The 17,680-nt window shown below is 48.7% G+C and overlaps 1 protein-coding gene across 2 annotated transcripts in view; it reads left to right on the forward strand.

The window, feature by feature from the left end:
- Tmtc2 (Transmembrane O-mannosyltransferase targeting cadherins 2) overlaps nucleotides 1–17,680 on the forward strand; it is a 215,607-nt gene that overhangs the window by 30,271 nt on the left and 167,656 nt on the right. The gene's annotated exons all lie outside the window — the stretch shown is intronic.

The raw sequence follows: 17,680 nt of genomic DNA on the forward strand, positions 1-17,680 counted from the left end.
TCGCTGCATCGAATACAACCAGCGACGGCGCGGCCGCGTCGACGATCTGATTTCAGGCCCGGGAGCGAGGCGCGCGCATTAAAAATAACAACCTGACGCGTCACCGGAGAACTTGGTCGGGATTAATGGGATTAAATCAACCTTCCTTTTTCCACGGGCCTGGCATTGTTTTCCAGCGCGCTGACTGCCAATCAATTCGCAGCCTTCGCTGGCAAACGTTGCGCGCGCGCACGTTTCGTGATGCAGAAATAATAAAGATAACGAACCGATAGGGAAATAATAAAGATAATGAAGGGGACGCGCGTACAAATCGGCAGAGACCGTGCGCCGTAGCGTCGCGCCGTGTACCTGGCCACGGGGAATGGATCGCAACGTGGACACTGTTTGACTGCAGCAGAATTAATGACCTGCTTCGTGTATATACCGGTTCGGTAGTTTGAATCGACGATAGAGTGGAGCTTGGCTAATTACCTGCGTACTCTCCACGGGGAAAGAGATTGCTTGGCCGACAGTAGCCATACACCGAGAGCACGACGCGACACGACGGCTCTGCCAACCGTCTGGTGTTCTGGTGTGCGTGCGCGACAGCTTTAATACTCGGCATGCACGCGTGTTGCTGCTCGCGTATACGTTAGTCACGTGTATACGTACACGTGTATCCTCTGCAATAATCGACGGGCGTTATATTTCAGTCGGTTGAATTGGATTCAACGAGTCGCACGCATCGCACCAAATTTGCAAGCTACACTCTCTCCCTTTCCCTTCGATCCTCGCGCTGTCTCCTTCCATCGTTCACCCTTGCTCCCTCTCTCTTGCACCAGTCGACCTGTCTCGTGCTACCTCGCGTAATTATACCACATCCGTGGATTCGCGCGATCTTACCCACGGCTGTTCGTTCGTTCACACGTATACGTGGCGCCAACATGCACGCAGAGACGCGTTAGCAGCTCGTATGTGAACGTTCATTGCGTTCACAGCTCGGCTTCAGTTGGCTAGGCTTATTTCGTGGTCGTCCTAGTCCCGCGCGGACGATGATGAATGGGTTAATTAAGCGTTTCGCGTTCGCTGGTCACCGGTAGATGCGACTCCAAGAGTTCGTTAAATTCCCTCTACCTCTCTCTCACTCTCTGTCCTCTTCCTTCGGACTGCTGTTGATGTTAACAGCGCTGTAAACGACGCATCTAATTGTATCGCCTTCAACGGCAGGAAATCGAATCAGCGTTGATGACACGAAAAGTGTTTTCATCCTCTCGGCTCCCATATTCGCTCCCCTCGCGCTTCGTCGAGAGCCTTCTAATTGGAGGATATTTTAACGCGCCGACTGCCGAGCAGAAATTTGTATATCCATCCCGCAATGAAATTTTCACCGATACGACGAATTAAGCTACAATTATCGCGAAGAGCGTACTCGGCAGTGTCGATAACAAACGAAAATAAGTGTGCGAAGGCATCTTGAAACGAAAATTACCAAGGGAACGACGCGTTACCGTATTAAAGCGAAACGCGGTTCTAGATTACAAGCTGGTAACGAGCCGCTGAAAAAAGGCCGGCGAATGTTATAATAAGCTTGCTCTTTTGTCACGAGTTTACTAATAATACAGCAGAAAATACCGTGCAGAGACATTACAAAAGTTTTATAAGGGGCAAGTTACGCTGCGAGATCAAAGGGAAAGAACGGACGAACACGTTGTCGTCGCTCATCTTCTGTCGGGATGTTTCTATGCAACTAGACAAATTCTCTTTAAATTAATTAATGCTACGAACGCTCGTAACTGTAGAGCGGTTTGTTTCGAGTTCGTTTGTACCACCTGTAAAGAAAATAACACGACAGCGGACATTTTTTTAAAACTATCGCGTTTCTCTGTTAGAAATGTTTCAATTAAACCGAAGAGTAGCGAGTAACTTTCGCGACAAGAAATGTACCAAAGTGTTTCGCAGTGATATCGGTCGAATGCCTTCTATGTTGTGGCAGGAATTGTTCTGCTTAAGTAGCACCTAGTTATAGTACTCAAAGGGAATATCGGAGAAGATGAATTTCAGGATGGTTAGAGGACTATTTAAAGGGGGAGACAGAGGCGAAGCTGGTCGAGCTCAAAGAGAAATTTGACCGGCGCCATTGCGGGCATTATGCTCGCCTCTATCCTTCTCGGTTTCCCTATAGAGCTTGAAATTAAGACGCTCAGAGCAACCATAATCGCCACGTCTCGGGATCTCGTTGTCGGGTCACGTACAGAAATCCGGCTAGCTAATTAGCCTTCCGCCTTTCCAGGATTCGCCCTGGTCAATCAGCGGCGGAGATTCGGTCTTGATTCGATCCTCGGAGCCTCGTTAGCACCGCCGTATATTCCTGCCTTCCCTTTCTCCCTCCTTTCTTCTCTCGCTCCCTCTTTGGCTTCACCTTCTACTTTGTACCAACTTATATATATATATAAGATATATATATATATATGTGCTCGCGAGAAAGTGTACGTGCGTGTACCCACTCGGTCCGTTGCGGTTCCGTTCTATGTCATTTAATTGCGCTACGTGAGAGCGCCAACGATCCAGCTGCTCTCAGAAGTAGCCAGAATTCTTTTTATCTCGAGAGATCCTCGAATGTGTCGTAATTGCGAGCTTCTAGCGCAGATGGGAGCCGCGGCCGAGAGGAGATAGGGGCAGGAGAATATGGAAGAGGAACGGACGCAACGTCGACGGTAGTCGCGTTTAAAAATGCATCCCTGTCTTTTTGAATATTAAGACAATTGTGTCCGTACAGGCGGCGCGTTCCATATTCGCGAATAATTCGCTCACGGCGCGCCAGCAGCAGCTCGTCGCGTTCTAAATTTCCATCCATCGTACACCCGACCATTTCCAGCGTCACTCGACTTATACCACTGTTTCCGAAATACCACTAGAGTTGGAAGGAGAAAAAGAACCGATCGGCCTACCGGTGGAATGTATCCAGGTCATCGCACTAATTTTTCCCGCTTAAGTTTAATCAGAGATTAGACCGTCCTTGTTTGAATCACCTTCAGCAGCTTCAGTGATGAGATTTCAGTGGAAAGAGGGCAGTAAAGCTTACGACGCAAGAACATTTTCAACAGCTGCGAGATCCGCGTTTGCGACTGTGCGGCATCGTTCCGCGACGCTTAACGCGTAATCCATTAGCCGAATTAATATCTGAGGCAAATTGCGTTTGTCGCGGTAGGCATTCGGGCAACACGAGGGTCGTGGCGAACACTGAGAGGAACGGGCCCGTTGTCAGCGCGCTATTACTAATTCAGAAGGCGGTTGCAGCGCCGCAACGTTATACGCTAGGCGACGCATTCTGCATAGCGTATTCAACGGTACAATGGGCCGTGGATGCGAGTTTTGAAATATGAATATGAATACGAGCGCGAGTGCACGCCTCGTCGAATCGCGCCAACCAAGACAGGGGGCTGCCGATCGATGACTTCCCTTTCTCTTCTGCTCGCCAACTATGTTACCAACCATCCTCTATGATCCCTTTCTTTTTCTCTCCTTGTCTCTTTCTCCCGCTCTCTATTTTGCCCAGAACACACGTTACGATCGCCGCGAAACACGACTCGACCTGATTTATGCGTTTTTGTTGAAAGCGATAAGTCCGCTCCGCGACGAGAAACTCGGCTATCTCACACCCTCGATACGACGAGCAGGATTCCCAAGTTTCCGCTGTATTTTCGGCATTGGATATTGAAACGGTTGTTGCGATCGGTGGTTCGTATTGGATATTAGTTTTTCGGTTATCGACCGTTTCTCGCGCTTGTCACGCGTATCTCTTCTTCCCATGCGTCGTTGTTGAGTTTCTCGATGCCAACGAGCACTGATTTCGTGTAAACCGCTTCCTCTCGAGAAAATTCCAATGATGCACGTTCCATTGGTTTTTTTCGTTCATTGAATGTAATTTTACGGGGTGTGGATCGAACGGCGGTGCGTCGATCCGGGAACGGTTCGAGCGTATATCGGCGCCGGGGTAAAAGGGCTGGCTATTTCCGATAATATGGATCGTCCTACTTTCGCGTGCGGCCATTAAATCTAATAAAAAAATCCCCTCGTGGCGTGGGAGCAAGGTAAATTTCATGGAAGCTCCATTATGTTTGACCTACCATTTTTCAAAAAAGCCTCAACGTAATATCCTCCCGATTATTCCCGACGCGCCCGGTTAAACGCGCCGCTAGGAGAGATTCGAGGCGATTGCCAACTCGCTGAAACTTCGACCGCTGGAAAATCGTTTGACGCGGAAAAATTCACCAGCTCCGCGTGGCTGCTCGCCCGATCTCATCCGCCCCTTCCTGCTCTCCCTTCCTCGTTCTCTCTCCGAAACCGACCGTGGAAGAGGATCTCGCTCTCGGTTAATTTGACGCGCGCGTTCTGCCCGCTTCGAAATTGGTGGCGATTCGCGGAGCCACGGCATATTTGGCCTCCACTGTATCATATAGCGTTCCAACCAACCCACCCCATCGCCGCCTTTCTTGGACGACTTCTGGAGAGGCTGGCCCGCGGCAAGATGCTGCCGCTGGCAATAACCGGTAACGTATTACCACTTCTGCTCGGTTGAACGCATTTAGATCGCCTATTTGGCAAGGCGGCCGAATAACTTTGCGTTTTACTCCGCTAGCGGCACGAATCAAGCGCGAATACCCGCGCCAACAGCGGCGAGTTACGGGCGAACCGGGGGGCGGGTACGGAACGATGCTTGCCACCAGTTTTCCCTCGATCTTCCATGATGGAAGAGGATACCGACGATAGCACATGCTGGCTTGACCAAGCTTGCGCGATAAAACTTGACCCGCTCGCGCGTGAATTATTCCCCAGGCTGGAAGCCGCGACCCGCGGCCACCGACCGCAATTACGAATTACACGTGCGCTGCTGTTTCGATGGTCGAAATGATATTCATCCTAGCCGAGACTGTTTCACGTGGATAGACTAGTCTCGATCGAGATAGAAAATAGCGTCCTTTCTTTCCGCAAACTCGTAGAGCGAAGATGCCGATTCACGTTGATAAGCCGACTTTGAAATAGGATTGAAATAAGTTGCGATTGCGTAATGGAAAATAACGAAAGCTCGATGGCTCTGGGGATTCACGATAAATAAACGAAACGATTATTTTTCTATCCGCTGAAGATGTCGGATACCCCATCCGTGTGTATTTTTTCGGGTAATACCAAGAAGTTTGTCCTCGTACGATTAAATAAGGTCTATCGGTTCGTGAAAACGATCGGCAAATTCCAGATGAATTTGAATATGCGTTTCAGCTTTACCGAGCTCCTTTTGCCGATTGATCCTCGAATATTACCCTCGGAATGGTAAATACGTATCATCCCTCTTCCCCCGTAAATTCAACATCCGTCACATTTGCTCAGCATCAAAGTTACGAATCACTGCCGACTCGCCAAACGACCATAGCGCGGGAACAAATTATTCGACACCGTTCGTGCCACCATTCCCTTTTGCGATCTTTCCTAATACGTTCGCTGCGGACCGCGATAAGGGTGGAACAACGAATTTTCTTGATTCTGGTGGACCGGTTCGAAGGGAGAACTCCAGCTTCGTCCAATCGCATTATATTCCCATTTTCCATGTAGCGTGTGGGCGTGTAGGCGGCGGTTGCCGGACCGAGTCCCAGGGGATCGCAAAAATCCCATTTCAATATTTCACAGCTTACGTCCTATCGCTCCTCGCCGGGCTGGGTGTCGTTAATACCTACGCGAAACAGACAGCGTTACGACGCAGCTCGATGCTTCTGGGGTTTCGTGATGGCTGCGAAACGACGTATAGACGTCTTTGGTATCTGCTGCTTCGGATACCGAGGAAACTCGTGAGCAAACCGCACAAGCAGCGGCCGTAGGCCTAACGGATTACCAAACTGGTCATGCTTCACCGCATGCCAAAAGTCCATGTATCCGATATCGTTCTTCGGGCCAATTACCTCGACGCTTCGCCCATAATGGCGCTATTACGCAGTTGCCTTGTCATCTCGATAACGCGATTAATATTATAAATGACCGGAATATAAATTCTACACTGCCATTGACGTCGCCATTCCGTTTCTCGTTATATTTCGCGACCCTTTCACGTTTCTTTTTCTCTACCTTTGTCTCCCTCCGAGCTTGCTGTTCCGTTTCTTCCGTTTCAAGTTAAAATCGTAATTACACGCAAAGGAATATTGCAAGTAATTAGTTGAGACAGCACGTGATATTAGAACGATGTTTGCCTGGAGAACTGCAACGCGAAATTCGTGGTACGAACTACGCTCTGTTTCCGTTGTTGTTCGGACGTATCCGCTCAGCGAGTTTTTGGAAATTACCCTTTACAGAGTGCACAGTCTACAGCCCAAAGAATTTCACCTGGACGAGATCCTGAGCCTGACGCACGCGATTACGCGAAGCTTCCATGATTTTGCCTGTTAAGCTCGCGCTTTGTTACCGAAATAATCGTTGAAACGTATCACACACGAGGTATTAACAATGGAGAAACGCTAATAGGGAAACGATATTCGTGTTTGCTGCCTTGTCGGTGATCTCGTGAACTCGAGTTATCCGAGTTCGAGGTATTCGACGTATTCATGATGCGCGCGCGCGCTCATCGACCTCGCGACGCTTTGCCATATGTCGCCGCGATAGCGTCGTGGGGGGAATGACGAAATGGCAGAAGAAATCTGCGTAGTGGTATAAAGGGAACGTGATTTTTCACGCACCGGCTGGTCGGGATGTCATCGTGCCCGGTCTTCGCCTAGTCGCTCGTATTCCGTCGAACATGGCAAATGACTCGTGCACGTTGAAACCTCCCGGATACAGAGGAGCAAAGGGACAACGGAAAAATCGAGGAACAGAGGGAGAGAGCGAGAAAGAGCGACAGAGAGCGGAGAGTCGAACGCGACACGTACACGCTACGTGTGTCGGATACGTTAGTCGTAAACGGCCGAAGAATCGCATTCGACCCGGGAGCACGACATAGCGGCTCGCGATTCGATCTTCCCACGAGAACGAACCAGCACGAACGGAATGTTACTTAAAGCGCGCTTCGTTCGAAGCAGCCGATGCATCGTTCGTACGGTGCATGAACGTTCCAAACTATAGGTCGGATTAAATCCCATTGATGCGATCTCTGTGGAGTTGGTCCGCGAACATCTTTACGAGTAGACGTATAATTATACGATCCTATTTGGTTTCTCGTGTGGTGAACAGATACGCGAGGACAGACACGGAAGTACACGAAGCGGACGAGTAACGGCGGGATACGACCGTGTCGAGTTTTGAAGTAGTATCGTCCTGTGTCGATCAGACGAACTCGATGCCCGCCGTGTCGCATCGTTTCGAAACTCGTCGCTCGTCAATCGAATCGTCCTTCATACGCGCGATCGGTGTCCGCGATATTTTGCGTTTCACCGAGCTTGAGAGGAACGCGTGCGTGTGTCGAGTGGAGGACGTATGCGTGCAACGAATGATCTATCGCGACAGGCCGAATATTGCACTTGGTATTATCCAGACACGACAGGCTCATTTGTGCCGAGTGGCTCCGTATTGGACCACTCGATCTTGGGATCGGTATGCATGGACACTAATGGGCCGAAGGATCTCATGGTCCCTGACACATACTCATTGGCAGGGATAGGTAGAGACAGATAGGCGACGGACTAGAGGAAGATGGACGAACGGACGTGGGAAAGAGACAACGACGTTAAAGGGGTAAATAGACGCAATTGCAGCGTTCCCGATGTCAGTTATACGGATGGACACATGGTAAATGCGACGGAAAGGGAAACATTTACATAATTGTTAATTACGCTTGAAATTTTGGGGACACGGTTTCGATACGGATTTCACCGGGAAATTCATTTTTTCCCCTGTAATTTAATCACGCGACGTTTACAACTGTCCGTCAAACGACGATCACGGAAGAATTCAGATAATTCTCGTTGGCTTCGTCGCCGAATTTTCCGATAAAATCAGAGACCGACGGATACTCGTTTAATTCGATAAAAAACGCCACGAACGGTCTTGAAACATTTTCGTCATCTCCGCCAAATATTTCTCAGCGCAACGAGTTCATTGGGAACGAACGTCGGATCGATACGCGTAGATTGGTCCACGATCGATCCATAGTTTGCATACCGGTACACTTGGCGAGAGTTAAACGTCGCTTCCCGTTCAACCGACGAATACGTTTTCCACGGGTTTAGCAAAGTTTCGGTTTACCATGAAAATCGGTTGACGATTCGCGTACGATTAAGGAGAAGCATCCTTCGTTTAGACGATTTCCCGTAAATATGATTTCTGCAACTCCGTTGCATCCGAGGATACCGCGAACTTTCTAGAAAAATATCTACGCGACTGTTGATACGATTCCGCGGCCGTAGAACGCAATTTGTTAAATTTTAACAAATATATCGCAATACTAAATAAATTATATACTCTTCGTTCCGACGAAACAGCTGTTTGCCTCGCGATAGCCGGATTAACACCCAGCGTACGTAGAGAGTATGTTGTAACAAAAGGAGAGACCGGTTAACGAGCAAGCCAGCGGTAAGGTAAGGCGAGTCGGCGTAATCGAATAGTGGATTGAAATGACATCCGCCACTTACGAGTAACTCGACGAGACTCCGTGTACCTTCGGGCTGAGTGGCTCGGCATACTATCTAGAGCGTATAGAACGCGATAGACGTTACACGTTGACCATTATCGGTGCATGTTGCAGCTAAGAAATGGCTCTGGCGGGCAACCATATCGAATTTTCTATGGTGCATGGAATCGTCGCTCCATAGCGCGCCACCAGCTAGAAACAGGATATCACTGTTCATCCGACGCGACGTCGTGATTCACGTTATGACGAATGACACTCGCGGCTGATAGAATTTCAGCGAAAGCCGAAGGTCGCTCCCATTTTCCATGTACATTTTACTACGGAGCGGAGCGGAGCTAATCGTCGGTATATCGGGAATTTCGCTAGGGAAATTATCGTTAGGCGACGGTGGAAGCGGTTCGTACTTCGACATTGGTCGAACAACTTCAATTTTCCAGGCTAGGTGGAGTCGCTCTCGTTACCGCGGAAGCTGTTTCGAAACTGAAACCAGCTCCGAGAACGTTACATCTGGATTACCCGTGTTAATTGTGCCGTCACGACAGAAGCGGAGAATCAATGGAAACGAGACGAAGAGAAGGTCGAGCGTAGTGGCGAACGAGTCGCGACAAGTTCACGTAATCAGAGAAAGTGAGTCTGTGCGTACGCGTCCTCCTGCCGAAGTTTTATAGGGTAAACCAGAAACTATGGAATCCTATTATGGAAGAAATCGTCTATTTCCGTTTCGTTTCTCTCCTGCATTCTGTTATTTCTCGCAAGGCTACCCCTTTTTCTATTTTCCGCTTCGCTTGTGTACGCGTCTTTATTTCCACCGTCGTCTACTGAGCTCGCCAGGTGACCAAAAAGCCGAGATAAGTCCTCTTAAACGAGAAAGGGAGCTGGTTGTCAGTTCGAAAACCACGGATCGTCTTATTGGATTTTCTACAAGTGGCGTCAGCTGGCGCTTGTTTACATTTTTTAGCACAAAACGAGTGCGCTCGTATTTTATCTACATCAGCCTCTCTGACCGTTTCAAGGGGAGACGGGCTGCAAGTACGTTAGAGCAGAAGATATGACTTTTTACGGTTGCAACAGCGATGGAAAGGTGGAGACACAACGACAGATGGTGCTCAACAAGTCGGGCCAGTGCTCTATCGTCCCGGCTACCGTCTCTCTTTCTCACTCTCTGTTCATTGTATTCGCAACTCGATTCTCCGTCTCCGTTCGCTCAGCCTTAAAGGCCATCGTAAATGTCTTCGCTTTTCTTTGTCACGCATTTCCATTCGAGATACGTAATAACGTCGCGCGTTTACCCACTGGGATTTGTTGCATTTATCACGCAATTTTTAGCCTTTCGGATAAATTGTTTAATTCTCCGTGCGCCTGCCGTTTTTTCTCTGTAGCGTGGAACGAACGTTTCGCTCCGCGAACGAGAGAGTAATTTTTTTAATGTACAGCATTATTCATTAAGCTCCCTTTAAGGAGAGGCGTCCCGACCGCCTGCTAATTTACACACGGTTGTCTTAGAAATTTAATTAAACGAACACCCTGGCTTTATTTGCCGCGTGCCACGCCAGGCAAATCGTCTTTGAGCGGCGACTGCTTTTTCATTCCAAAGCTTCTCTCTCCCGGCGGGCAGCACGCGGTTCGAACTTCTGTCCGGCATTAGTCGTCGCTTTGGCTTGTACACCGAGAAGAATGATCTGGTGTACCGGCAAGAAGAAAGCCACGAAGCCGCGTCCCTCTCCCCGTTGGGAGATGCTTTTCCTTTGGAGGACGCATTTGCATCCAACTTTGTTACACTTGGTCGAACGACAAAGACATACACGAAGACAAGCAGTCGCAGATGGCCGAAACTTTGCCGGTAGGACAATGCCTGAGGAAGAAGGGACACGAGTAGAGCGAGTGGTTGCTTTGGAGGAATGGTTTAATCGGCCTCCTTCTCTACTACCTCTCGTTTCTCCAGTGTTCCCCCTGTCCCGCTTCGCTTCATTCAGCCCTACATATCACCCTTTGCTCCGGTTATCCGTTGGCTGACGAACAATGCCTTGCTCTCTAGCTCGATGGAAACTGAGCCATCTCTCGTCTCTCTCCCTTTTCCTTTCCGTTTCTCCTTCGTTTCGGCTCGAATTCCCTACTTTCTCCCGTTTCTCCTTTTCTCTACTGTTTCTCCATACCCACACACACACACATGCGCGCGCGCAGGCGTATATACATTGGAATGCACGAGAACACGTTCGAAGGCGGTCGATGTGTACGAACGCAAAGCCCACAGTTTCCCCTTTGGAGCACCACTTTCCCGGTGGAGTTTTCGACGGACCAGCTGTTGTAAAGCCACGAACGGAGAACGAGTGGAAAGAGGACTCGTGTTGCCTTATAGAATTTTCGACTGGCGATTACCGGAATCGCTTTAGAGCATTTTACACTACTCGTTAGAGAAGGGTTGTCTCTCCTGTGGGAATAGCGCCTTGCTATTGAGCCGTCGTTGTAACCGGGAAACTTTTCCAACAAATGCGATTCGCTGTGGCTTTTCGCAATTTTCCCTTCGTTCACCCTTTCCCTCTTCTTTCTGTTCTTCGATTCACGTCGGACAACCGATTACGAAACGAGATTACACGCGATCGGACGCCAATTCTGTATATACAGTATCGGTTGAACGCAATATCGTTGGGATAGTGCACGCGGCGGATATCCGTGGTAGTTGCGCGCGGGGAATAAATTTTCGCTCGTTCAATTAATTAAATTTCGTCAGGAAATTAATTAACCTCTTCGCTGGTAATGAAGTCGATATTGCTGGAAACGGGATATACGCACTTTGATAACCAAATTAATTTTCCGTGCCATTGTGTATGGATTATCTTTTTACAACGTGGTCTTTCTATTCTTCGATGGAACAGGTTTACCACTTCTGACCTGCTTGTTGGTTTCCCACGTAGCCGCTGTGTTTTCTTACCCGCAAGAGCAGGAATTATCAAGCTCTCTGATAGGGCAGTGTTCGAAGAAATATTCTCCAGCGTCAGTAAACATGCAGAGCTTAACCGCGAGCGAGAAATTTCGCAGAATTTCACAGTGGATGGAAAGGTTCGCCGAGAGGAAAAAGGGAACGTTAAAAGACACGTTCATTTCAAACATATAACGAGACACCTTTTTCTCGGCTTCCTTGCGTTCGCCTCCGGTAAATTCGATCCTTCGAATTAAAGGGTCTGGCAGCGTTTTACGGGCTCATCGATTTCTGGCCCCTCGGTGTTTCTTAATGGAACAGGATTGAACGGGTGGACCAATTCCAGCTTGTAGTGGAAATATTTAATTCACCGTCATGTTCGTTGACGGCACAAAGGTGCTCGGAAATCGATAAGTGCCGCGAAGCTTCTATATCGCGTGGAATTCGAAAAAAAGATGCAGTCATAGGCGAAAATAGGTCTCCGTAAATAACCTCTTTGATTCGTACTTTATTGTCCGCGTCCCACTTCTTACCATTGTTCTTGCGGCTTTCTATATTCTACGCTATTCAGTTACACGCGACAACGAAGGATCTGATGAACCGCGAGCGGGCTCTCATCTTTTCAATGATTTACGCGAATTAATTACAAACGATCCCGAAAGTGTTCATAATGCAGCGATAGCTGTAATCCGACAAACGATCGCTGTCAGCGTCCAGATTTTACTGTCCCGTATTACACACCTCGATCAGATTTGCTTGGCGCTGTGCCAGTAAATCATTACCAATTATCGTTTAATTAACTGCGGATATTATCGACGTTAATCCAGGTCGTTCCTAAACAAATGCATTATTCGGCCATCGTGGGCTCGGCACCGAATTTTCATCGACAAAATTATAACACGAATGGGATTCGTAATACAGAGGAACTTTCGGCAAAAAGTCAATGGTCCGGCAGCGTAACACGGATCAAGCGGAAGAACAGTGGATACCTGTTGTTGGCTGTCACGGACGACCGCGGTGGAATGTAGGGTGCGCGCCGCGCGTGCTACAGGGTGCAGATTTGCAAGAAGTTCGGATTGGTCGTTCCAGGTATCTCGCGCGGATGTCATGTAACGAACAAAGCAAATCGTAACGGAGGTTCCCCGCGCCATTCATTTGCGCGCGTTCGTGCGTTTGGCACGAAAGGTGCGAGCGCACAGTGGAAACGCGAACTGAGAACAGCGAGAAGTCGTGCCGGCGGCTCGATAGCTGGCCCGTTTTGCTGTGTGATTTCCAGCGCCAGGAATCAGAGTCGGTCGTTTGTTCGGTTTTCCGTGATCGTCGTCGGTGAACCGAGGACGTCGAGTCACGATCAACGTCCCCTTTCTCGCAAGCGCGAAGAATAGCTCGAAGCCGTTTGTTCGTCGAACACGGTGGAGCCAACGACCCCGTGAACGAGCGGCGATGAGTGTGCGGAAAATTGCGATGAAATATCGGCTCGCGCGGCAACAAGGGAAGGAGGGTCCTCGAGTGTCCGAATATGACACCAACGACGAAGAAAGCGTGAAAAGAGGGTTTAAACGGCTCTTGCTTCGATTATATTCGTTGTCGATTCACAGCTTTTGAATATCTTCGCGGGTACAGTCGGCGGATCGAGAAACGGTGTCACCGATATTTTACTGCTCGATACATCCGTCTTAGTTCTCTCCCATTGGTAGTCTAAGAGAAACAGGACAAAGTAAATACCAAAGAGCATAACGCGTTGGTGTCGACTCGCGGAACGGTTGATGCGATTTAGAAAACGTCGAATCCGGCATCGTACAAATCCTCGTTCGACGTGCAGGCATCCACGCGATGGCAATAGCGCGTATTTTTGAAACACCTGTCGGGTTCGCCGGGGAAATGATAAATCGAATTTCGTTGTCGATTTGGACGCGTTTGGCTGGTATGTGGCCTCTTCGGGTCGGTTAGATCGTCTCGATTCAAGGGAAAACGACGCTCTTGCGGTGGACGGGAAAACGCGCGCTGCCGTGTCAGCGACAAGGCCTCATAGATTTCACAGCGTCGTGTTGAACCTACTCTTGATACCAGTTGTTAACAACATTGAACGTTGTAGTTACAACGGCGTCCGAGCGTACGCGTACACACGGGGACCAAGCGGACGAACGAACGAACGAATGAACGAACGAGCGGTTCTGCTCGTTCCGGCAACAGCGTGCTCGAATAATGGCGTTGAATTTTCCGCGTTCGCACAGCCCGCGGCACGGATATCGGAAAAATCTCGGCAACGCGGTAACGCGGCAGTTTCGATAGGGAACGAGGACGAGCCACGGGCGCGTTCTATTCTCTCGTCCCAACGTCGAAAATGCGCGTGTCGATCGATAATCACTATCGTTGATACCGGTTACCGAGCAATTCTTTTCCCCGCCCGTCCCAATTCGCCGATTAAAACGCTGTCCGCGGACGCCTATATAATAGCGTCGACTATGGGAGCTTGTACGATTTCAGGGGGCTCGGGCGAATCGCGCCATGAGAATCCGATCGTTTGCTCCAAGATGAGTATTTCGGCCGAATTTCACGCCCGAAATAGTATTTACGAGCTCGTCAACCTTTATAGAATTTTATTTAGAAATCACAGTATTTTCTCTATTGTTCCGTGGAATTCGCGCGTCAAATTGTATTTTGACGTACTCGAATTCCCACCACGTATTTCTCTGTTTCTGCTTGACTTTTTTTTCCCCCAACATGCTGTGTCCGGCTGTCCATGTAACTTCACCGACGCAACGGTTACGTGTCATACCTTTTTCGACCAAACGACCAACTCGTTGATCACCGAAAATTGTTTCTAATCGGACGACGTATTTCGGATACGCGTTTCGTTAACTCACGTTTGCACCCGTGGTTCGTTAATTTCGCGTTTACTAAAAGTTATTTCTACTCGCTACCATTCAATTTCTATTTCAAGCGTAAATCGTAAACGCGGTGCTGCGTGCCGAAGGGTACCGTGAGCCAACATAATCCTACCCGATATACCAATTTCCTTTTCGAGATCGTTTCGCTGCGAAATTTCGCCTAGTAATTCGCTATGTAAAAGGTGACGGAACGAAGTAACAGGTAGGATTACTATAGTCGTACAGTTATCGGCATCGAAACCGTCAAATCCATCGGGTCACTCTTTTTCCATCTTTTTCCACTATTATTCTCCCCTCCTTCGTCGATCATCCATTTCAGCCTGGAGCGCAACCCAGTTTACGTTCCAGCGCATGCGATCCGGCGCGGTCGCATCAGAATTAATTTCCTTGCAGCGAAATCAAATGGCATTCGATTTCCAACGTGGCTGCAAATAATTGGGAAACCGCGTTACCGATTGCTAACGACTCGTCCTTAACGACGTCAGTGTTACCTCATCTATGCGTTCGAATGCTCGAAATTGCTCGAATTATTTAGATATTATCGCCGTTGTGGGATGAAAGCCGAGTGGCGTAAAAGTCGCGAAAAGCGATTTGAGAAACGGATACGAATCGTACGAAACGTTTCTAAGTAGCGACGTTTCGAACAATCGCAGGCGACCCTTGTTCCTTTAAGTGGAAACGCGTGTTTCTTTTTTATGGCACGATCGTAGTACACACCGTGGCAGATCCATTTAGTCACAGTTTTTTTCCGCGATTAAACTGTCGTGCTTGACCGCCGCGGCAACAAGATCGAAAATGTTGCCTCTGTTTTAAAGTTCACCGGTGGATTCCAACCGCCGACACGCTGGTGGTTTCCATAGAACCTCTACCATTTTAATAACCAAAGAGACAAAAGTGTTTTTTCCTTCGTTAAGTTTTTTAATCTAAATCCACGAGCTTCCGGAAAAAGCTTTTTGTACCTCTAACAGTTTTTAAGCCAGCGTAAGAGGCGTGAAACTCTCGAGGGCGGTTTCATCTCGCGTGAATCCGTGCACTTGTAGCCAACAGAACCTGCGTGTCCTTTAAACTTCGTCATATCCACTAGCTCTTAGTTTCGTTGAATTCTCTAATAAATAAAAAAGAAAAAAAAGGAAAAAGAAGAGAAAACTGGACCAAGCATTTATTTTACCAATTACGTCCCATCGATGTATCTCCATGCAAATATTCAAAACAGTCGTCGGAACAATCGTTCGAGGATCTTTCCATCTATCCAGCGTATTTCCGTGACGATGTCTCATCGCCGATGAAAAACGCGGAACAAGTAGTTAGAATCTAAATTTAGCACGACAATTGAGACTCGGTGCCCTTGTGGATACGAGTCGTAATAGGCCAGCCGTGTCATGTAACAGTCGTCTGTCGAGTTGCTTTCGATTCGAGCGAGTTGGTTGCGGTGGAGGCCGACGTGAAGGGCGCATGCCCCGCGATTACTTCGCACGATAATTCGCAACGAGGCGCGTATAACCGGGCTTGTCCGGGAGGATCGCGTGGTCGCCGGTCATCGTATCTCTACCCTTCCTCCCCCGCCGACATACTGATGTCCAGCTGCCACCATCGGTCGCCGGGAACAGCACACCGCGCGGAGGGTCCGCATTAGCCCATTATCTTAATCTGCCAGCGCGTGGGACAAATAACAGGGTAGCCTAGCCGCACACATCCCACCGCGACCCACCGCCGCCACACGTCTCCGGTACGCTCTCTGCCTCCTTCAGCCCCACAGCTGTGTCGTGCCCCGTCGCGATGTACACGCTCGCTTCGTTCATATTACGGCCAACGGAAGGTAATATTTTTTTTTCCAACTCTAGAAACATTTTTTCTCCCCTAAGCCGCCGGGTATAAGGCTCGTTATCTAATTGATTACGCGATCGTTGTGGCGATTCAGCACGCGCCGGTTGCGTCGATATCGAGCTCGTGCGAATTACGAGGGAACATGTGCAGGTGTTACGTGACCCTTCGCAAGAATATATTATACTCGAATTTAATGGGAGAACGTGTTTTTACGATATATTTCGCGATGACACGACGCGTTTGAAGCTATAGACAGATATCTCGTTGGCAAAAACGGTATGTTCGTGACTCGTGCAGTAGCGTCGATACTCGCGAGCGATCCCTCATCGAGCTCCGTGGGTCACGAGGACGAGGAACAGAAAGAAGGAGGACAAAGGTCATTTGGAGGGTAGTGGCTCCAATGGGATGGTGTGCACGTGCAGCGTAATATACGTCGCCTCATACACTCGACCCTTCCTTCCCGTATATAATCGGCCGATGCCCATTCCGCGCGCACAATTGTTTACCCATGGCCCGTTCTGGTCCCTTCGTTGACTTTCGATCGACTCTCATTACCCAGCGCGTTTATGTGTCGTGCTTTATGTGACAGGGGGCTAAGCGGTAAGCAGGCTGATTAGGGGTTCTCTCGTGATTGCTTTTTTTCAGCTCGTTTCATTGTCCACACCTGTTTAATATTAATCGCGGATCGATCGCACGCTCGTGTTTAACGTTAACTTGTTCGCGGTTATTTATTAAAAGCTTCGAAACGATACACGCGCGATCGTCGAATAGCTATGATAAAATTTCGAAAGCAGATCGATGCAACGGATCTAACGATTATATAAAACGTGCACACTGTTTTCTTATTCGTCCCTATTGAATCGCGTTGAATGTTTGCTGAACAAAGGCCATGCGGTACTGCGAGGATTACGCGTAGGTAACGCGGAAAACGGTACGGATAATTTGCGTTGCAATTGAATAACACATTATCCGATGCAAAGGACGATATTCAGCACATTCATTTGGTTAATTGAAAACTCTGCGAGAATGTCTTTCGTTCGAAGAGAGATGGGTGCAGTCGTGTACGCCACGGCTAAGTATACTATCACCGAGCGCAACTGCAACGGTTAAAACAATACTCATGACGAATGTACGCTTCACGCAGCCCCTTGCGCGCAATTAATTATTCGCGACTATAGTGATTAATCGTGGTAATTTGAGGGTGCAGAGGACTGAAACGGCAACACCGAGGGACAGAGAGCACGTTACAAGCCACGGCAACCCTATTTAATATCGCGATACCAACCTGCGGACCAGCGGTCTAACTCGCGGAGAAAAGAAATCTTAGAATCTCTTTAACACCTGTTGTCTGCGCGTTTTTTTTTCTCCTTCATCATCCATCTTTTTCTTCCTTCGCGCGATTACAATCGTCGCGCCCATTTTTCTCTATCTCGTATCAGCATTCTTCTGATTCAACGACTAAAG

Source organism: Bombus vancouverensis, chromosome 8 (genome assembly GCF_051014615.1).
Source record: "Bombus vancouverensis nearcticus chromosome 8, iyBomVanc1_principal, whole genome shotgun sequence".
NCBI classification, from domain to species: domain Eukaryota; kingdom Metazoa; phylum Arthropoda; class Insecta; order Hymenoptera; family Apidae; genus Bombus; species Bombus vancouverensis.